Source organism: Pleurodeles waltl, chromosome 6 (assembly GCF_031143425.1).
Source record: "Pleurodeles waltl isolate 20211129_DDA chromosome 6, aPleWal1.hap1.20221129, whole genome shotgun sequence".
In the NCBI taxonomy this organism is placed as follows: Eukaryota; Metazoa; Chordata; class Amphibia; order Caudata; family Salamandridae; genus Pleurodeles; species Pleurodeles waltl.
In genome coordinates this window covers 1,272,376,310-1,272,399,303 of record NC_090445.1, presented here as the reverse complement: position 1 = coordinate 1,272,399,303, position 22,994 = coordinate 1,272,376,310, and the positions used below count along the sequence as shown (strand labels likewise).

At 46.1% G+C, this 22,994-nt stretch overlaps 1 protein-coding gene across 1 annotated transcript in view; it reads left to right on the top strand.

The window, feature by feature from the left end:
• SGPL1 (sphingosine-1-phosphate lyase 1) overlaps window positions 1–22,994 on the top strand; it is a 434,641-nt gene that overhangs the window by 373,572 nt on the left and 38,075 nt on the right. The window lies entirely within an intron of this gene.

Below are 22,994 nucleotides of genomic sequence, written 5' to 3'. Positions count from 1 at the left end.
GTGAAGGCCTTGGAGGGTTGGTTGCATGGCAGTAACGTATCTGACTATGAAAGCCTATATAATCTGATCCTGAGAGAGCATATTCCTAACAGGTGTGTGTCTGATTTGTTGCACCAGTACTTGGTAGACTCAGATCTGACCTCTCCCCAAGAATTGGCAAAGAAGGCAGACAAATGGGTCAGAACAAGAGTGAACAGAAAAGTTCATACAGGGGGTGACAAGGATGGCAAGAAGGACGGTAAGTCTTCTGACAAGGGTGGGGACAAAAGTAAACATTATGAGTCTTCATCAGGCCCACAAAAATCCTCTGGTGGTGGTGGGTCCAAATCCTCTTCAAACAATCCAAAAAAGCCTTGGCGTTTTTTATGTAAAGTAAAAGGCCATTGGGCAAGTGATTCCACTTGTCCAAAGAAAAATACCAAACCTCCCACCACCACAACCCCAACTGCAACCTCTAGTGCCCCTAGTAATAGCAGTGGTGGTGGGAAGTCTACTACTAATAGCCAATCCAAGGGTGTAGGTGGACTCACTATTGGCAGTGTAGTTGGGGGTTGGTCTTGTTAGGGAGACCACAGAGGCTGTTTTAGTGTCTGATGGTGGCATTGACTTTGCAACCTTGGTTGCTTGTCCCCTTAATATGGATAAGTACAAGCAACTATCCCTAATCAATGGTGTTGAGGTTGAGGCCTACAGGGACACAGGAGCCAGTGTAACTACGGTGATAGAAAAACTGGTCCACCCTGATCAACACCTACTTGGTCAGCTGTACCAAGTGACTGATGCTCAAAACAACACTCTTAGCCACGCCAAGGCTGTTGTGAATCTCAACGGGGGGGGTTATTGGTCCAAAGAAAGTTGTGGTAGCCACTGAATTACCTGTAGATTGCTTACTAGGCACTGATTTGAAGACATCAGCTTGGGCAGAAGTGGAGTTGGAGGCTCATGCAGCAATGCTGGGCATTCCTGGGCATATTTTTGCTTTCGCAAGGGCTGAGGCCAAAAAGCAAAAAGGACAGGAAAACTTGGATCCTGGAACAATGGACCAAGTGCTCCCAAAAGCTAGGGATAGAAAGGGTAAATCCTTGCCCACTATCCTTCCCTCTCCAGAAGATTCCCCTTTTGAGGAAGAGTAATCCTCTCCCTGTGCAGAACCTACACCAGAGGAGCTGGCAGCAGATACTGCTGAGCTTTTGGGTGCAGGGGGGCCTGCTAGGGAAGAGCTGAGTGTGGCACAGCAAACCTGTCCCACATTAGAGGGTTTAAGACAGAAAGCTGTCAAACAGCAGAATGGGGATGTCCGTGATAGCCATAAGGTATACTGGGAAGATAACCTCTTGTACACTGACTCAAGGGACCCTAAACCTGGAGCTGCCAGGAGATTGGTCATTCCCTTGCAGTACAGAGTTTCTTCTTACCTTGGCACATGACATTCCTTTGGCTGGGCATTTGGGCCAGACGAAAACTTGGGAAAGACTTGTCCCCCTATTTCACTGGCCTCATATGTCAGAGGACACTAAAGAGTTTTGTCGCTCTTGTGTGACCTGCCAAGCCAGTGGCAAGACTGGTGGCACTCAAAAGGCCCCGTTAATTCCACTTCCAGTGGTTGGGGTGCCCTTTGAAAGGGTAGGGGTTGACATAGTTGGCCCCCTTGACACGCCGACAGCTTCATGCTATAGATTCATCCTTGTGGTAGTGGACCATGCCACTAGGTATCCTGAAGCCATCCCCTTAAGGACCACTACAGCTCCTGCAGTGGCAAAGGCCCTCCTGGGAATCTTTTCCGGAGTGGGCTTCCCTAAGGAAGTGGTGTCAGACAGAGGTAGTAACTTCATGTCTGCATACCTAAAAGCAGTGTGGAAGGAGTGTGGCGTAACTTACAAGTTCACAACTCCTTATCATCCACAAACAAATGGTCTGGTTGAGAGGTTTAATAAAACTCTCAAAGGTATGATAATGGGACTCACTGAAAAACTCAGAAGGAGATGGGATGTCCTGTTACCTTGCCTCCTTTTTTGCTTACAGGGAGGTACCCCAAAAAGGAGTGGGCTTCAGCCCCTTTGAACTCTTCTTTAGGCACCCTGTGAGAGGTCCCCTTGCTCTTGTGAAGGAGGGTTGGGAACAAGCTTTAAAAGCTCCTAAACAGGACATAGTGGACTATGTACTTGTCCTAAGATCAAGAATGGCTGAGTATATGAAAAAGGCAAGTAAAAACCTTCAGGCCAGCCAGGAGCTACAAAAGCAATGGCATGACCAAAAGGCTGTCCTGACTCAGTACCACCCAGGACAGAAGGCGTGGGTATTGGAGCCTGTGGCCCCAAGAGCACTCCAGGACAAATGGAGTGGACCCCATCTAATTGTTGAAAAGAAGGGTGAGGTTACCTATTTGGTAGACCTAGGCAATGCCATGAGTCCCCTTAGGGTGATTCATGTCAACCGCCTAAAACCCTACTATGACAGGGCTGATCTCACCCTGCTCATGGCAACAGATGATGGACAGGAAGAAGAGAGTGACCCTCTCCCTGATGTCTTCTCCCCCACTGAAGCAGATGCCTTAGTGGAGGGAGTAGTTTTAGCAGATTGTCTGACTGCAGAACAGAAAGACAACTGTGTCAATCTCCTAAGTCAGTTTTCTGAACTCTTTTCACTTACTTACCAGGTACTACTACTTGGTGTGAACATACAATTGATAATGGAGACAGCCTGCCTGTCAAAAGTAAAATTTATAGGCAGCCTGACCATGTCAGGGACTGCATTAAACAAGAGGTACAGAAAATGTTGGACTTAGGGGTGATTGAGCCTTCAGAAAGCCCCTGGGCTAGCCCAGTTGTGCTTGTCCCAAAACCTCACACCAAAGTTGGGAAGAGAGAGATGAGGTTTTGTGTTGACTATAGAGGACTCAACGAAGTAACCAAGGCAGATGCTCACCCTATACCCAGGGCAGATGAGCTCATAGATACACTGGCTTCTGCCAAGTATTTAAGCACTTTTGATCTAACTGCAGGGTATTGGCAGATTAGGTTATCAGAAGATGCTAAACCCAAGACTGCATTTTCTACCATTGGAGGGCACTACAAATTCACAGTAATGCCCTTTGGTTTGAAGAATGCACCTGCCACTTTTCAAAGGTTGGTGAACACAGTCCTGTAGGGGTTGGAAGCTTTTAGTGCAGCATATCTAGATGATATTGCTGTCTTTAGCTCAACCTGGGATGATCACCTGGTCCACCTATTGAAAGTTTTGGAGGCCCTGCAAAAGTCAGGCCTCACTATCAAGGCCTCAAAGTGCCAGATAGGGCAGGGTAAAGTGGTTTATCTGGGCCATCTGGTAGGTGGAGAACGGATTGCACCACTACAGGGGAAGATCCAGACTATCATGGATTGGGCTCCCCCTACAACTCAAACCCAGGTGAGAGCCTTTTTAGGCCTCACAGGGTACTATAGGAGATTCATCAAGAATTATGGCTCCATAGCAGCCCCTCTTAATGATCTCACTACAAGAAGATTCCCAAGAAGGTATTGTGGACAGCGAGCTGTCAAAAAACTTTTGAGGAGGTCACACAGGCCATGTGCTCTGCACCTGTCCTAAAAAGCCCTTGTTACTCCAAGAAATTCATTGTACAAACTGATGCTTCTGAATTAGGGGTTGGGGTGGTGTTATCACAGCTGACAGAATACTGAGGGCCAGTAGCAACCTGTTGCTATAATCAGCAAAAGGTTGACCCCTAGAGAAAAGCATTGGTCTGCAATAGAGAGGGAGGCCCTTGCTGTGGTCTGGGCACTGGAAAAGATGAGACCATACCTGTTTAGTACTCACTTTATTGTTCAGACAGACTACAAACATCTACTTTGGCTAAAACAAATGAAAGGTGAAAACCCTAAATTGTTGAGGTGGTCCATATCCCTACAAGGAATGGACTATACATTGGACCATAGACCTGGGAGTACCCACTCCAATGCAGATGGACTCTCCAGATATTTCCACTTAGACAATGAAGACTCATCTGGGCTAGGTTAGCCTTATTGTCCTTCGTTTGGGGCGGGGTTGTGTAGGAAAGTACCATCTTGGCTGGCATGTTAACCCCATTTTCACTGTATGTATGTTTGTTTTTGCCTATGTGTCACTAGGATCGCTAGGCAGGACCCCAGTGCTCATAATCTATGCCCTGTATGTGTTCCCTGTGTGGTGCCTAACTATCACTGAGCCTCTGCTAACCAGTACCTCAGTGTTTATGCTCTCTCTGCTTTTTAAAATTGTCACTGCAGGCTAGTGACTAATTTTACCAATTCTCACTGGAACACTCTTATAATTCCCTTGTATATGGTACCTAGGTATTGGGGTTCCAGGAGATCCCTATGGGCTACAGCATTTCTTTTGCCACCCATAGGGAGCTCAGACAATTCTTACACAGGACTGCCACTGCAGCCTGACTGAAATAACGTCCACGTTATTTCACAGCCATTTTTACATAAGTAACTTAGAAGTCACCTATATGTCTAACCTTCACTTGGTGAAGGTTAGGTGCCAAGTTACTTAGTGTGTGGGCACCCTGGCACTAGCCAAGGTGCCCCCACATTGTTCAGGGCAAATTCCCCGGACTTTGTGAGTGCGGGGACACCATTACATGCGTGCACTACATATTGGTCAATACCTATATGTAGCGTCACAATGGTAACTCCGAACATGGCCATGTAACATTTCTAGGATCATGGAATTGTTCCCCCAATACCATTCTGGTATTGTGGGGACATTTCCATGCATCCCTGGGTCTCTAGCACAGAAGCCGGGTACTGCCAAACTGCCTTTCCGGGGTCTCCACTGCAGCTGCTGCTGCTGCCAACCCCTCAGACAGGTTTCTGCCACCCTGGGGCCTGGGCAGCCTGGTCCCAGGAAGGCAGAATAAAGGATTTTCTCTGAGAGAGGGTGTTACACCCTCTCCCTTTGGAAATAGGTGTGAAGGGCTGGGGAGGAGTAGCCTCCCCCAGCCTCTGGAAATGCTTTGAAGGGCACAGATGGTGCCCTCCTAGCATAAGCCAGTCTACACCCTTTCAGGGATCCCCCAGCCCTTCTCTGCCACGAAACTGGACAAAGGAAAGGGGAGTGACCACTCCCCTGACCAGCACCTCCCAGGGGAGGTGCCCAGAGCTCCTCCAGTGTGTCCCAGACCTCTGCTATCTTGGATACAGAGGTGTTGGGGCACAATGGACAGCTCTGAGTGGCCAGTGCCAACAGGTGACGTCAGAGACCCCCTCTGATAGGTACTTACCATTCTCAGTTGCCAATCCTCCTTTTGGGGCTATTTAGGGACTCTCCTCTGGGCTGTTCCTCAGATAACGAATGCATGAGCTCACCAGAGTTCCTCTGCACTTCTCTCTTCGACTTCTTCCAAGGATCGACCACTGACTGCTTCAGGGCGCCTGTAAAACCGCAACCAAGCAGCAAGACGACTACCAGCAACATTGTAGCGCCTCATTCTGCCGGCTTTCTCGACTGTTTCCTGGTGGTGCATGCTCTGAGGGCTGTTTGCCTTCACCCTGCACTGGAAGCCAAGATGAAATCTCCTGTGGGTCGACAGAATCTTCCCCCTGCCAACGCAGGCACCAAACTTCTGCATCACCCGTTCTCTGGGTCCCCTCTCATCCTGATGAGCGTGGTCCCTGGAACACAGGAGCTGGGTCCAAGTGTCTCCCACAGTCTAGTGGCCACTCTGTCCAAATTTGGTGGAGGTAAGTCCTTGCCTCCCCACGCCAGACAGTAATCCTGTGTACTGCCTGATCTGTAGCTGCTCTGGCTTCTGTGCACTTTTCCAAGGATTCATTTGTGCACAGCCTAGCCTGGGTCCCCAGCACTCTGTCCTGCATTGCCCATCTCGCTGAGTTGGACTCTGACTTCGTGGGACCCACCTTTGTGGCTCTGAGTTGACCGCTGTCCTCAGATCTTCTAAGTGCCTGTTCCAGTACTTCTGTGGGTGTTGCCTGCTTCTGCGAGGGCTCTCTGAGTTGCTGAGCACCCCCTCTCTTTCCTCCTCCAAGGGGCGACATCCTGGTCCTTACTGGTCCCCAGCAGCACCCAAAATCCTCAACTGCGACTCCTGCAGCTAGCAAGGCTTGCTTGCGGTATTCCTATGTGGGAACAATGCTGCATCCTCCAGCACGCCGTGGGACATCTTCTGACCAAAGGAGAAGTTCCTGGCACCTTCCGTTGTTGCAGAATATTTGGCTTCTTCCACCCGGAGGCAGCCCTTTTTGCACCTTCATCCGGGGTTTAGTGGGCTTCTGCCCCCCTGGACACTTGGATACAACCTACCATAGACCTAGGGTCCATTCGTGATTCGCATTCCACTTTTGGAGTATATGGTTTGTGTTGCCCCTAGGCCTATTTCTTCCTATTGCATCCTATTGTAATTCTACATTGTTTGCACTACTTTTCTTACTGTTACTTACCTGATTTTGGTTTGTGTACATATAATTTGTGTATATTACCTACCTCCTAAGTGAGGCTATCCTCTGAGATACTTTTGGCATATTGTCACTAAAATAAAGTACCTTTATTTTTAGTAACTAATGTGTTTTCTTGTGATATAGTGCTATATGATATAAGTGGTATAGTAGGAGCTTTGCATGTCTCCTAGTTCAGCCTAAACTGCTTTGCCATAGCTACCTCTATCAGCCTAAGCTGCTAGAAACACCTCTATTCTACTAATAAGGGATAACTGGACCTGGCACAAGGTGTAAGTACCACAAGGTACCCACTATAAGCCAGGCCAGCCTCCTACAATGCCCACTAGCATAAGCAATATCTGCAGTAAAACTCTGAGTTCCAATGGGCTCAGCAGCAGGGGGATCTCTCCAACATGGTCCAGATCTCAGAGGGTACTTCAGAAGATCTGCAGGGGTGGCTGACAGACCGGGATTGGCTCAGATGCAGATTTGTTTCCCTTCCCCAACCCAGTCAGGCAGTAGTGACAGATGCATCACTCCTGGCTGGGGCAGCCATCTTGGAGATATGGAGATCAGAGAGCTCTGGTCTCCGGCAGAATCCGGACTCCACATCAACCTGTTGAAGTTCCAAACAATCTGGTTGGGAAGGAAAGCCTTTCTACCCTCCATTAAGGGAAGGCTACTGCTGGTATTCACGGACCACACCACTGCCATGTGGTACTAGAACAAACAGGGCAGGGTGGGGTCATGAACCCTTTGTCAAGAGGCCCTGTGTCTCTGGACATGGCTGTAATGTCGGGCCATTTCCCTGGTGGTTCAACACCTATAGGATTCTCTGAATACCACAGAGGATGAAATCAGCTGAAGATGGCTATCAGATCACGAGTGGCGTCTCCATCCGGATGTGGTGCATGATCTCTTTCAGCAATGAGGAGAGCCTTGGTTCGATCTGTTCGTCCATGCAGAGAACGCACAATGTCAGCAGTTCTCCATGCTCTCACTTAAAGATGCTTTTCGTCTCCAGGGGAGCCCTGGCCTCCTGTAATTCTTTCTGCCAATGCCACTCCTGCCCATATTTCTCCAGAAGGTCAGGAACAACCAGGCCCAAGTCATCCTACTGGCTTTGGACTGGGCTTGGAGAGTCTGGCATCCTGAGCTGTTGAGCATGTCCATCGGTCCTCCGATCATGCTGGCCCTTTGGGATGATCTCCTTTCGCATCAGCAGGGAAGAGTTCTGCACCCGATCCTGTCAACGCTCTGCCTTCATGGAGATTGAGCGGCAACAGTTGACAGCTTATGACTGTCTGCCCGAAGTATGTAATGTTGTTTTGGCAGCTTGGCAACCCTCCTTATGGTGTACGCCAGCCTTTGGAGCTGATTTTTGGCATGGTGTACAGAAAAAAATATTGACCCTGTATCTGCACACTTTTCCCAGGTTCTTTATTTAGCTTACTGTGGCCTAACAGGGCCCATTGGCTACTACCTTACACTCTCCTAAACATCCTTACATTTAGTACTTAGGGGTGCCCCTGACACTTAGATTTGTCTACTGGGAACCGAAGGAAGGACAAAGAAGAGCTGCCATCGTGAGGACAGAGGTTCTGCACCAAGACTGGTGCCAAACCCTGCCTGGGTGCTAGCACAGCGACAATCACAAAGAAAGACTAGTCTAGAAGCTGAACAGCTTACCTAAACCCTTGCAGGACTGTTCCACCCTTTAACAACCACGCAGCATGTCCCTTGGGGTGGAGAAGCCATCCCCCTGCATCTGCAGGCACCAACTGCAGAAACCTGGTAATTGTTTTGCTGGCCATCAGACCACTGAGGGAGCAACTTGCCAGGAGGAGGTTGTTATGAATCCAGGAGGTCTCGCCGGTGTTGCTTCACCAAGTCTTGAGACACTGACCCCTCCAGGAGCCTCACAGCACCAATACGTGGGGTACCAGAGCCCTTGTAACTACCAAGGCTTGTTGTGTGCCAGTCCAGATTCCACTGGTACCGATATCGAACTGTCATCGAGGGACGTCAGGATTCACAAGGCCATTATCGAGAGTGGCTGTGCTGCCCTGTTTTCTCTCCCTAACCAGGTCACCAAAGCTAATTGACAGCCTTTAACTACAGCGACAGGCCGGACAAAACACTTCTGCATCCGATCTCCCAGCTTGGGTTCACGGAAACCAACTGTGTCCCAGTGCCCTATAGACCCTCAAGAGCCAAGCCCCACTTTGGATTTTGCCAGACTTGTCCCCAGGTCTCCCCTTCAGCCTTTCTTTTACAGGTACCTTGCCATAGACTTCAACGTGTAGTGCTTGAGGCTACCAACATGACCAGCACCTCTGCGCCCAGACTTTCCAGGGCAGGTAAATCCGAACTGATGGTGATTTCTTGGACCCTGGACCCTAAGCACCTTAAGTCCTAAAAGGCACCCTCCAGAAACGTTTGCAAGTAGCTGTACGCAGTATATGTTTCTCCCATAGGATAACATTACAGCATTCGAGGCTCATACCCGTTGTTCAACTGTATTTTTTATATTTCTGCAGGAATCAATAACATCTAAAGTATTTACTCGTTATTGATAATCTTGTTGTATAAATATATATAAAAATCTGTATTTTGAGTGTGTCTCATTTATTGACTCTGTGCGTACAACAAATGGTCAACACTCCCCTCTGATAAACCTAAACTGCTCGGTCACACTACCACAAATAGTGCACTTGGGATTATTAAAGTACACCCCTGTAAAACAAGGGTCGTCTGGACTTTATGTATGGTGTACCCCTACATTGGTACACTACAAAAAAAGCCAGCTTCCTACACCAATGGATTGTGCCCTCCATTAAGATCTGCTATGCATTGGCCAAGAAGCAACCCTCATACGTCTTGCATGCTCATTCCACCAGAGCAAAGGCTGTGATCCCTTCATTAGCATGAGGAGTCCCAGTCACAGGACATTTTTCAGGCTATCACGTGGGCTTTGTTGCACAAGTTTCCCAAATACTACTGCCTGGACAGCCAGGTCCATACAGATGAGCACTTTGCCCACTTGGTCCTGCTGGACGTTTTAGTCTAAATCTGGTTCACTGAACCACCTTCAGGGAGGTAGTACTTGGGCATCTATTCTAAGGTAAAGATTTTGCAGCTAGAAGTCTCTATCAGATGAACAATTTACCTACCTTCAGTAATGCCTTTTCTGATATTGACTCTGTCTAGCTGCAGAATCCGTACTTAAAAAAACACCCACCCTCCCTCACCTGCAAGTGGATTTCCAAGCACAAGGCTGTTTCCTCTTCAGGGCCCTTTTTTCACACCCCAGTGGTCAATGTTCATCATGGCTCAGTGCTCCTGGTGTGAAAAGCTGTGAAAGGATACAGACGGCAAAGCACTGGGTGTTGGGCCAATTTAGGCACCATACATGTCTCTTCTGGCACAAATGACGCTAGCTTTACCATGCGGAGCAGAACGACTCCCCCTACTGGTGCGCAGAGGGACTGCCCATAAAAAATTTCCAGATTCAGTGTCGCACCTGGGGAAAACTTTAAGAAAAGGAATCTGCAACTAGATAGATTCTCTGCCAGCAGATAAGGTGTTACTGAAGGTAAGTAACTTGTTTGTTTTTGCATTAGGCCCAAATGTCATGGATTAGGGAACATACCTGCAAGGTTTAAGTGATCAGGTTAGCTTTGAGGATAGGAACTATGAGCTATGGTACGAATCAATAATATGTAAGTGATGGTGTTAGCATTATGATTAAGAGTTGGGATTAGGGTTATGCTACCTTACAGCAGGAAATACATCCTGTAAAAGAAATATATAAATAAAATTGACAATTTAAAACTTTTGACCTTCATGCTCATAGCTAAATACACACACAACATTAAAATAAGAAATGTTGTTACTCTATTATATTTTTGAAATGATAGATATCTCACATACATTTTTGAGAATTTAGTTACTTACTAATTTCAAAACTCAAACCTAGATTTTATAACATGTACTTACTTATTGCTTCGGGAAAAAGTTTAAAGCACAATCTCCGACAATGTGACAATGTATTCACGTGAACAGCGTGGTCTGCAACAGAAGAAGCAAAAGGATGGAGTTAACTTTTCCTTGCTCCATAAGGTGTGAGTATCAAGACTTTGAGTTTATTAAATTCTTATGTCATCCTCTGTTCACAGATTGGTCTACTACATGTTAACATCCGGCCAACGTAAAGCACCTGCCTTTTACCACTGGTTCGTGCCCGAAGGCTCCTTGCCTGCCTTTGTAATATAGGGGAAATTAGTTAGTACGAGTTTTTCAGCATTGTCTGCCAGCATGTTTATGGTGCAGCTTACTCCATTAATAACGTATTTTATATGTTAGAACATTTTATTTACTCATGTCTTGTAATTTTATACATAATTTTCTGAACACGTAATGCACTGTTACTCTTTCTATGTGGTAATTCAGTCACGTCTGGTGACTCGTTGGACTAACACAGTCACTCTGTAGATCCGTGTTTGACCCCACCAACTGCAGGTTTGAATCCTGCAGTGTGTCATCTTTCCAAAACCAATACAATGCGTACCACTGGGTTTAGCTACAGTTAACATCAGATTTTGTCAATCCCTTAAGTGTCCTCATCAGGGGCAATCAGACACTTTACAAATATGACTTTGCTCCCAGAATTAGAATATTTTGTCTCTAATTTCAAAGTAGAATTTTGCCGATCTCTACCCAGCGTTCCGACACCTATGTGACCTAGTCCACTGTATCAAAAACTACCTGAATAAGTAGTTGTTTAAAACAATTCAAAACTATACCTACTTGTATGTATGCTTTTACAAAGCTGCATGGTACGTTTTCAGTATGATTTAGGTTATGCCAGCTGACTGGACATCGGACGAGTTTCCCATTCCTGGCATTGAACTATTGAGGATGACCATATTTTTTCTTGCTCAAATTTTAGTATTTCCAACGCAGTCAATATCAGGGAAGACCTGCGCTTAAACATTTTTTGTTTTTTGCTTATATGGGTATCACTTTTCAACTTGAGAACAATAGATTTTTTGCAAGTTATTCCTGTTGTAGATTGTCCCTGACATCTTGTTGCATTTGAAAAGTAACCTTCTTTAATAAAGGCTCGACAAATGTATGTCAGACACATTTTAAGTTGATCTTTGACATACATTTTGACTCTATACTTATTAATTATTGGAAGTTTGGAGAACATGCTCCTTAACTAATCTGTAGTGCCTTCATTTCCTAAGTAAGTGTCGCTGACCAGGCACCATCTTGTGTGCCAGTCTATCTTTTTGACGCACGACTTGCATTTAATGACTCCTGTAGCGTGTCCAAAATGAAGAAATGCCAACTGCAAGCCCAGATCATGCCCAGCTACCAGTTATGCTGCCAACCTGTCCTCTGGCAATGGGAATCAAACGCTTGTTTGAGGCTAAGTTGCAAAACTCTGTTAAATCTCTACTTTCACTTCCATTTTGTGGATGCTGGCTGTAAGGCCAGCCTCCTAGCTTCAAATGGTTATTCTGAGACCTGGGAACCCTTTATTCAACCTCCATCGTACTTCAATCAGAAGGCCTCTTTTATTGGGTTTTTGGTGAATGCTAGTTGTGTTGTTAAAATGTTTCTTCTATTAGAGACTTAGTTGTAGAACCTAATTTGGATTTATTGCTGTTATTGAAAGTTGGCTTTCTGATGTCACTCTTGATGTCCTAAACTATAATTTTCTAGAATGTTGTTCAGTTTTGAAAGCTGACCCCCTTCCTCCCCAATAAAAGAGGTGGTTGTCTTGCAGTAATCATCAGGATTGACGAGAAGGCTACAACAATTTCTTCCTGCAGACTCTCAGCTTGTCTTGAGTCACTAATAGAAGCAGCGGGTGTAAACATTCATTTTCTTTTTTAGGTGACATTAGTATCCATTTCGATCCACCCTCTATGCAAACTGTAGTCAAATACCTAGATCTTTATAATATGTTTGATCGTAATTTTGGTCTCCCTCTCAGCACTCAAATCCACGGACCCTGTCCAGACATTCTCCGCATTGCCAGCCATGTCTCCCTTACCCATCACCCTGGACTGATCCAGGCACGGCCCATCCTTTAGGGCAGAGGGGCCACGCCCCTCCACCTTTTGCCCCTCATGAAGAGTGTCTGTCAGGCTGAACAAAGGTCAGCCTGACAGACACTCTTCATGTTCAGGTCAGGCACCCAGGAGCAGACATGCGCGATTTGCGCAGACTCCTGGCTGCCTGAGCTGAACTTTGCTGGACTGAGGAAGTCACAGCTCCTATGGGCGTGACCTCCTCGGCTCAGCAAATGTGCCTCGAGGCCCTCCCCTGGGAGACGAGGAAAGCGTCACCCATTGACTTCGACCTGGGCACTTCAGGTTTAAGCCCCGAAGTGCCCAGGGCGAATTTCAATCAGTGACACTTCGATACAGAGTAGGGTGGGGTCAGCAGTCTCACTAACCCCATCCCACTCTGTGACGAGGCTGGGACTGCAGCCCTCCCTCGTTGGCTGACAAGGCAGCAGTCCCAACCCGTTTGGGACCTCCGAGGCTGAAGGTAAGTGTGTGTGTGATCTTTTAAAATTAATGTTTGGTATGTGCATGTTTGAATGTTATGAGTGTTGTTAATGGGCGTGTGTGTGTGTGAAAGAATGAGTGTGTGTTGTGCGATCTTTTAAAATGAATGTTTGGTGCGTGCGTGTTTGAATGTTATGAGTGTTGTTAATGGATGTACGTGCGTTTGTGTGAAAGAATGAGTGTGTGTGTGCTTGACGCCTGCCCGTTCCCCTCCCTCCTAAAGCTGCCGGCCGCCACTGGACTGATCACTTTGGTGTTCTGTTGTGAAGGCCAAAATTGTTCACAGTATGTTTTGCCTTCTTCAGAGAACATTTCCCGTAGAAACTGGAGTAATTGTTCTCCAAAGTAGGTAATATCATTCCAACTTGAAGCTCTTCAGGCAACACATCTTCCTCTTCTCTTGTTACCCAGCACTCTACTCGCCCCCAAAAAGCAACAGATCAGTTGGCCCCAGCCAGATCTACTAGGATTCCAATAAGCAGTATTCTCTAGAAGTAATAATTATGGAACTTGCACTTGAGATCCTTAGAACTCCAGTGGTGTAATAAATATGATCCTGGAAACAAAGACTTGAGTTAAACACGTTTTTTAACAAGGATGTAACAAAGGCCCCTGCAAACCCTGTGGTGCCGGGGGCCTGCAAGCTCCAGGGGCCCCCTCAGCACAGTTCTCTGGCATGAGAGGTCCTGAATGAATCCACAAGGGGGGGCTCTCCATTTAGTTTGCAGGGGGCCCTCAAGTTCTATTAGGCCACTGGTTTACAAGCAGGCGATTAAAGAAGCTCAATCACATTTTTTATTTGGATACAATTCTGAAAGCTCCAAACTATTCTCTGGCTCTCTTTTCAGAAATTAGAAATCTTCAAAATAATCAGGGGGGAAACATCTAACTCTAATGAGAAATGTAATTAGATCACCAATTTTTTTTATCTAGAAAAGTAAAGATATCCAATGTTCTCTGGCGCCTGTATCAATTCCAGCCACTGTCTCCTTCTCTAACTTTTGTATTGGAGTCTCGCTGTCTGGATATTATCCTCTTACAGATGAAGAGTTCATGTCTTTATTACCATAGTGTAGAGCCTCTGGCTTTCCTGCAAACCCTTTTCCTGCTAGTGTATAAAAATAGAGTATGGGTCTTCTAATGTTTTTGGGGGATCACGTCCATCAACAAGGTCATACATTGATACAGCTCTTTCCACTGAGATATTGGGGAAATAAATATTTGCCACTGTGAAATGGGTACAAGATGACTAGTTCGGAACAGAATATTTGCTGAAATGGAGCAGCTGAAAATGACTTTCCATGCATGCAGAGTGAATAACCTAGATACACAAAGCAGTTTTTTCGAAGCACTTCAATAGGGAGTTTGCGATTGAAAGATAGCTTTTAGCCATGTGCTACACCCGTTTTAGGAGTCAGTAACTCTTTGCCAGCTCCCAAGTTTGGTTTAGAAATGGATAATGATTCACAATTTGGAAGGGGCATGTTGGAGAGGTTCCATCGAAATTGTAATTCTTATCTATATGCATCAATGTTTTAGGATAAAAAGAGCAGTCATAACCCACTGAAAAGTTAAAGACCCTCAAGTTGGGGTGCTGACCAATCCACAAAACGGAAGGGGGCCCTTGGTGACCACTTTTCTTTGCAAATCTTAAACTTTTGGTTTGAAATGCAGCTTAGATTCTTTGAAAGAAAATGGGCTGGATAAAAAAAAAACATTACTTAAACGTGATCACAGACATGATAGTCTGCTGACCCAGAAGGCCCCCATCGCTGTTATGACAGCTAATATTACTGAGTCAGATTTATCCAAATAAGATTCTTAAGATAGGTCAGATTGCAACCCACTACAATTCGGAATTTTAAGAACCAAGCTGTTACTATATAGGTTTATTCTTAAATTGCTTAGAGTTGATTCAGCCTGGCAAGGACGTTTGTCAGTTTAACTTGGGAGGCTCTGGGTGAGTGGATTATGGCATAATATTTCTTTGTAGATCATGGGAGTCTTCGCTGAAAAGTGCTGTACTTTATCAAAAAGCTATTGAGAACTTACTGTACTAGTTTCTTGAGTCTATGGGTCAGTAACCTCAAATGCAACCCTTGAGATGTAAGATGTTAGATTGTTTAAGTGATGGTCAATGATGAATGGTTTAAGATAGGCTATTTTTGTTCATTTCATTGTTATTACTGCCCCCTGCCTTTGTGTTTGTCTTTTTCTTTTTACACAGCTTCTGAAGAGAACCTCCGAAATTACAGATTAGTGTGATTGGTTAGAATGCTGTTTAAGGGAGGGCAATTTTGACAATGGTAATTATAGTCTTGGTATTAAAAGGTGGTAAAAAAAAAAAGCCAAGCCAGCTATATGTGATTTATTTGTTTTAGGGTGATGCTGCATATTCTGAGAAGTTGGATGCATTTTACAGTTTCCAAGAGTGCGGAGCATTTTGTTCTTTAATTTTTGGAGTTGACAATGACTAGTTTTTGAACTGCATAAGAAAACTTAATTGCCAACTTATCAGTCCATTCCAAGTGCTGAAGAAGACATACCTTCTGGAACTAAACCTGCCTGACGAGAGATACTTACTGAGAATGAACGTCTAAAAATAAAAAAAATGGAGAAAGTGTGCTGTAACAGTTCGTAGTTTTTAGCTTCATTTTGAAGAATAATTTAAACTTTATATGGGCTGTAACAGCCAACGTGAAGATTCATAAAAGATAATGTTGCCACTGTAGTGACTTGTGATCCTCCAGGACCAAAGCTCCACTTTTTCCAGATAATCCACTTCCTATCCTTGTTCTTGATGTATCTGTAGTTTTCTGTGGAAAGCTGGCAGTTGTTTTGGGGATAGAATTGGCAGTGCAGGCTCACTCTCCTTCATGAGAACATCCAGTTAGACTAGCGTAAGAGAGGGCTATCTAATAGCGACATCTAGTTGCAGATTGCTTATTATAGAATTCCACCCAGGTGTCAGTCTGGATCCAGAGATTTTTCTCAAGCAGTACCCCTGTCCACTCTTAGGGGGCATTGATCGGCTCCGCCTCCATTGTCTGCATCTTCAGCTCTAGATGTGATGTTGCGGGTCCTATAAAGGTGCCACCCCAGCGAGCTGATGTCAGTTCTTTACTTTCTGTGCCAGCCAGCGCTGCTCCAATGAGATCTACCCCTCAGTCATTTTTGACCGGCCTTTTTCAGCTTTTTGTTAAAGTTTTTTTGAGTTGTTATCTCCTGGTGCGTTGAGGGATGTCATCAAGGAAGACTGGGTTCAAGCCCTGCAGGTCCCGTCATTGGGCGATGTGTGTGAGGGATCCACACCTCGTGTGCGTTTGGTGTCTGGATTCCGACCACACCCCAAAGTCGTGCTCCGAGTGTTGGGCAATTCGTCCAAAGGCTTTGAGGGAGCTGGCCCTGAAACTGATGACGGCCCGACGCTTGACTCCACGCAAGTCGAGGTTCTGGTTGAGAGGAAGGTCCCTGGAGTCATTGTCCGACTCCAAGTCTTCAGGACAATTGATTAAGATGAGGCACAAGAAGAAGTCAAAGAAAGTGAAACATTCTTCGACTTCCCTCGTCCATCAGCCAACGAGATGAGGAACGTCATCATTCTAGGCCTCCCTCTGCGGAGCCTGCGTCTCCACCAGTTTCCTGGAGCTGGAACGACCCCTGCCCAACTAAAACAGTTCTATAAGGCCATGCAGCCTCATTTTTCCATGCTCGGGCCCGGTACTGTCGGTCGTACCAACTAGACCCTCCGCGTCACAGTCCGCACCCCCTGGCTCCGTCGTCCCTATCTTCATTGCTGACTCCGGCAGGAGCTTTACCTCCAATGTTGAATCCTGAGCCCCTTTCTCTTGGACTAGGTAACACTGAGGAATGGGAGGGATCGCCGGACCTTTGGAATACCAGTTCCAAGATCTTGTAGACTGGCGTATGGACTTGGGTGAAGCCAGTGGACTGGATACCTCAGCATACCTCTCCCTACCGTGGCTTTGAAGGAGGGAGCTTCTTATTCTGCGGTGTTGCGAAGAGCAGCTGAGGTCCTGGACCAAGAGTTGCATTCAGTGGCAGTCAGGACTAACTTTCTGACAGGGGTGCTTCATCCTGGAGCTTCATTCTCGGAACCCATGCTCCCCTTCAATGAGACCCTTATTAGTCCTATTGGGTCCCTGGTCCAAACCCAGAACAGGTGCTCCTGTGAAGAGGGCAATTGCCCTCTACCATCGCCCTGCTCTGGCAAACTAAGTTTCCTTATACAACACCCCACACCTGAGAGTTTGGTTGTCCAAGCTGTTTCCTCCCATGGCAAGTTCCCTTTCGCACCCCTGACTAGGGAATCCAAGAGGCATAATGCACTTGGAAAGAAGATGTTTTCTTCCGCCAGCCTGGCATTGTGGTCCAGGAACACTGTATGCCTTTTGGCCCATAATTCCCACACACTGTGGGATACAGTTGCACAAGTTCTGCCACTGGCCCTGGAGGAGGCCCGGGCTGTACTTTCCCAAGCGTTTGCTGATGGAGCAAAGTTCACAATCCGATATACACGACCTACTCACTGAGCAGAGGGGTTACATCGACAGTTGCCCTTAGGCGCCACGCCTGGTTGAGGACACCTGGCTTTTTTGGGAATGTCCAAGCCAATCTTATGGACATGCCCTTCGATGGCACACATCTCTTTGGCGAAAAGGCAGACTTGGTGCTCGATCGCTACAAGGATTCTCGTGCTATGTCCAGGTCTCTGGGCCTCACGACGACCCCATGTGCCTACCCCCCACCCCAGTCTGCTTTTCGCCCCTTTCATGGCTATGGGAGGGGCGTTCTTCCACATCTGATCCTTTCCAACAACCGTGCTGCGCATACTGCCCAGCCTCTGCATGGCCGGGGACATGGGATCCACGACCTTGTCGATTAGGGAGCCAGCGGTCTGACCAGCCCACCCAACCCCACACCTTCCTAGTTTGACTTTTCCACCATGGACCAGTCAGAGGCAGGATCTGCCATCACCTGCTCCGCTGGCAATCCATCACGCCAGGCAGGTGAGCTTGCAGATAGTCCAAAGGGGCTACTCCATCTCCTTCAAGGCTACCCCTCCATCCATGCCTACAATCAGATGATGAAAGATCACTTGGCACTTCTCAGAGAGGACATTATGGCTCTCTTGGCCAAGGGAGCCATGGAGAAGGGTTCCTTTACCAGACGTAGGTCATGGTTGCTCTTCTTGCAACTTTCTGATACCCAAAAAATACAAGGGCCTCCGCCCTATCATAGACCTTCGGTCCCTCAATCTCTTCCACTGGAAAGAGAAGTTCAGAATGCTCACTCTGGCTCAGGTTCTATCTGGCCTGGACCCAGAAGACTGGATGGTAGTGTTGGATGTGCTTGACGCTTATCTCCATATTCCTGTCATGTCTGTCCACAGATATTACCTACGGTTCACGTTGGGCCTTGAGCACTTTCAGTTCACCCTTCTCCCCTTTGGCCTTACTAGTGCCCTTCTGGTGTTCACCAAGGTGATGGCAGTGGCCGCAGCTCATCTGCCCTGATCAAGGGTTTCAGTCTTCCCCTATCTCGATGACTGGCAGTTGAAGGCAGGCTTGCCACAGGTGGTCGTCTTCCACCTCCAGACTATGGCAAACCTCCTGTGTTTGCTGGGGTTCACTATAAACGTGCCAAAGTCATCACTGACTCCTTCTCAGACACTTCCTTTCACCAGAGCTGTTCTTAACATAGTGCAGTTTTGGACTTATCCTCCTGAGTGGTGAGCCCAGTATATTCAGGCTGTAATACCAATGTTTCAGCCTCTACACTGGATTTTGGGGGATATTACCCTGAGGCTGCTAGACCTCATGGACTCCTGCATCCTGCTAGTGACACATGCCAGATGGCATATGCAGGATATTCAGTGGGACCTGACGTTCATGTGGGCACAGTATCAGGGCAATCTCTCAGACATGGTCCTGATCTTGGAGGGAACTATGCGAAATCTGCTGTGGTGGCTAACGAACCCCGATTGTGTCAGAGGCAGATCCCTCTCCCTTCCACAACCAGATCTGACAAAGGTGACAGATGCATTACTCCTGGGCTGGGGCAGCCATCTGTTGGAGGCAGAGATCAGAGGCACCTGGTCTACGGTGGTCGGGACTCCACATCACCTGTTGCAGCTCCATGCGATCAGACTAGCATTGAAAGCATTGCTTCCCTCTCTCATGGGGAAGGTAGTGCAGGTGTTCACAAACAACACCACCGCCATGTGGTACTGCAGCCAGTAGGGCAGAGTGGGTACGTAGTCCTTTTGTCAGGAGGCTCTGCGCCTGTTGACGTGGCTCGAACAACAGATCATTTTCCTGGTGGTTTAACATCTGGTGGGCTTTCTGAAAGCCAGAGCAGACTAACTCACCAATCCTTAGTCAATCACGAATTAGGTCTCCATCCGGAGATCGCACAAGGTCTCTTTCAGCAGTGGGGAGATCCTTGGTTAGATCTGTTTGCCTTTGCAGAGAACACTCAGTGTCAGCACTATTGGGCGTTGGAGTTTCCAAGGTGGCAATCGCTGTACTTCGCTTTTAGTTTCGAGTGGAACTTAGGCCCCCTTTACGCCTTTCCACCCATACCACTTCTGCCCAGAGTCCTCAAGAAAATCAAGAATGACTGGGCCCAAGTCATCCGTGTGGCTCTGTACTGGGCAGGGAGAGTCTGGTATCCCAAGCTACTAAGCATGGCCATCAATCCTCTGATCAGACAAATCTTTTGTGAGGATCTTCTGAGGCAGCAGCAGGGGAGGGTTCTCCACCTGGACCTGTCAAGCTTCTACCTTCTTGCGTGGAAATTGAGTGGCAGCAGTTGAATGCTTTTGATCTTCCGCCTGAAGTATGTAGCATTATCTTTGCAGCCAGGAGTCCCTCCACCAAATCAGTATATGCCTGTAGTTGGGAGAAATTTGTGGTGTGGTGCACAGACAAGACTGTTGACTCCTTTTCTGCCCCTCTTTCTGAGGTCCTACTGTTTATCTTTTCTCTGGCACAGCAGGGCTCTGATATGGTCCCTTTCAAAGGTTAATTATCTGCTATTTCTCAGTTTTTGGGGTTGCCTGATAAACCTTCTTTGTTTAGGTCTCCTATTGTTAATAGGTTCCTCAAAGGTCTTACTCATATGTTTCCCCCTATCCCCATTCATTATGCCCTCATGGGATTTGACTTTGGTTCTGACATTACTGATGTGCGCTCCTTTCGAGCCTCACCATAATTGTCCTCTCAGGCTTCTCACCTTGAAAACAGTCTTCCTTGTTATCATTACATCTGCTTGCAGGGTGAGTGAGCTGCACACATTGTCACCTAAGCCCCTGTACCTTTCCATCTAGCCTCACAAAGTGTTGTTTTGCACTAGGGCTTCCTTTTTGCCAAAACTGGTTATGCCCTTTTATGTATGCCAATCCATCACCTTGCCTATTTTTTATGCACCCCACCAAATCCTTATAAGGAAGAGGAGAGACTCCACCGCCTGGACCCAAAAAGAGCATTGACGTTGTACCTTGATCGTACAAAAGTGTTGTACTCTGCATCAAAATCTGCTACGCACTGGCCAAGAAGCCACAACCCAAAGGTTTGCTTGCTCATTCTATCCGAGCTAGAGCAGCGACCTCTGCATTAGAACACAGAGTTCCAGTCCATCTGTCAGGTGGCAATGTGGGCATCTCTCCACACGTTTACCAAACACTATCGCCTGGACAGTCCGGGCCCTAGGGACGGGTACTTTGCCCGATCGGTCCTGCAGGACTTCTAGAATGCCCTTAGGTTGCAGACCCTCCTCCGGGGATGGTATTGCTTGGGGATCCATTCTAAGGTAAGGAATCTGCAACTATATATCTCTGTCAGATGGATAAGTTACTTACCTTCGGTAACGCCATATCTGGTAGAGAAAAATATCTAGTTTCAGAATACTGGCCCACCGATCCTTCCCACTCTGTGAACTGATTTCTAGGGACAGGGACTCCCCTTTCGGGCCTTAATGTTGACGCACTAGTGGTCAGTGTTCTTCATGGCTCAGTACTTCTGATGTGGAAAGTCGTGAAAAGAAACTAGCATCAGCGCACCGGGGTTGCACCTATATAGGACCCAGACGCAGAGCCGATTGATGTGTGCAGTGGTATTGCTTGAGAAAAATATCTGGATCCAGACTGCCGCCTATTGGGAATTCTAAGGTAAGGAATGTAAAGTAAGGAATCTGCAACTAGATATTGTCTCTGCCAGATAAGGCATTACCTAAGGTAAGTAATGTCTGTTACAAGCAGTGCAAAAGGTGTAATTGTAACTTTCACTTATAGCTCTAACAAGAAGCCTAGGTCCTGCTGGCCCTTGAAGGTTAGGTGTGTTGAGGGTTCCAGTTTGCACACTGAGTCCAGCATAGCTATGAAAGCAAAATATGGACTGCAACTTCACATGTTCTGAGGAGTCTGGGCAATCTTATAAGCTAGTTCATCTGCATACAGTGTACCACATGGAGTTAGTAAGTGTTACATATACATCGTGGTTTTGGATGCTCAGTGTAATTTAAAATCATTTTTGGTTATTTATATAATGTTGATAAATAATATTTTTTTTATGTAAATATTGAGGCACTTATGAATTATAAATGCATCAATGGCCTCCAATATCGATTGGCTAAGAAAGATGAGCACATTCATGGTATACCAGTACATTGTTTATTTTGTGTGATGCTTGACAACAGAAATGTGTGGTCTGTTGTCACATCCGGTGGACAGTTCAAGTTAGATCTAATGAAGCAACACCATCCTTATTGGTGATTGATCTCAGCTTTTGCTTTATATGTATGATTGCCAAAGTTTTCAAGATTTTTGACATTTTCGGCATAAGTAGGTCTGGCCTGTAATTGGCTTAAATGACTGCCAAGGCTAGGCTTCTTAGGTAGAAGTTTGATTTTTGCCTGATTTAGTTCTGAGGGGATTGTTTTAATGTTAAGTGCTACATTGACTAGAGCTATTACTTCATGCTTGCCAGGACATTCTTGGACTTCTCTTGATGTTAGTGAATTATCTGTTGATGATTACTTCTGGTGTTTAATCAATTGAGTTTGTATAGTGAAGAGAAGTTCAGCAATGTTCTGAATTTTGTTTTAACAGTGGTTGTGGATTTTGATAGATCATTTTGCTACGTCGGGTGGGAAGTTTGGATATGTCTCGTTCTTAGAGAATATTGAATAATCTTTTGATTACTTTTTCACTTTGTGCTGTGAGTGGTTAGTGACACTTTTTGTTCTAAAGCAGAGGTTCCTAACCTGTGGTCCATGGACCTGTGTGTGTCTATGGCGGGTGTTCAGGAGAACCGTAGACCCATTTGACATATAACCACTATTTTCTGCAGCAGTCATAAGCATTTTGAGCAATTTAACTTTATAAAGCTGGCCCCACCTATTAGAGTAATGGTTTCACCAAATAACTATCGCACTTAGTTGAAGTGTACTGTGTTGCCGCACCAGTGTATTTGATAAATGTATTAATAAATTCAATAAAGAGATGTTTATAAAAGTAAAACTAAGCATTTTACAAATATTTTTAGTTGGAATCAGGTTGCTAGTTCTTGATCGAGGATGTGTCAATACACTCTAACATGAACTAGCAATCAGCTTTTTACTTATGTTGAATTTCTGATGATTTTCTAGAAAGTCGTACATATCTCCATACTTAGAGAGTCAGCGTTTTAAACACTCGGTGATATATGCTTATGGACTAAGATAGATTGTCCAAAAGGCAATTCATGAGACATGCACTCCTATCCACTGCTTTACATGAGAACATTTAACAGACTTTAAGCATCCAACTCCCTTTATTTTAAAGGGGTCATGCCTGCACTTTTCAGCAGAGCTAAAATACTTCCACAATCGAAGTACCACGTTCCGGTAACATGTACTCTAGCAAAATTAGAGCCTGGTCTTCTAGCTTTTACACAATCATTGTCTTTGT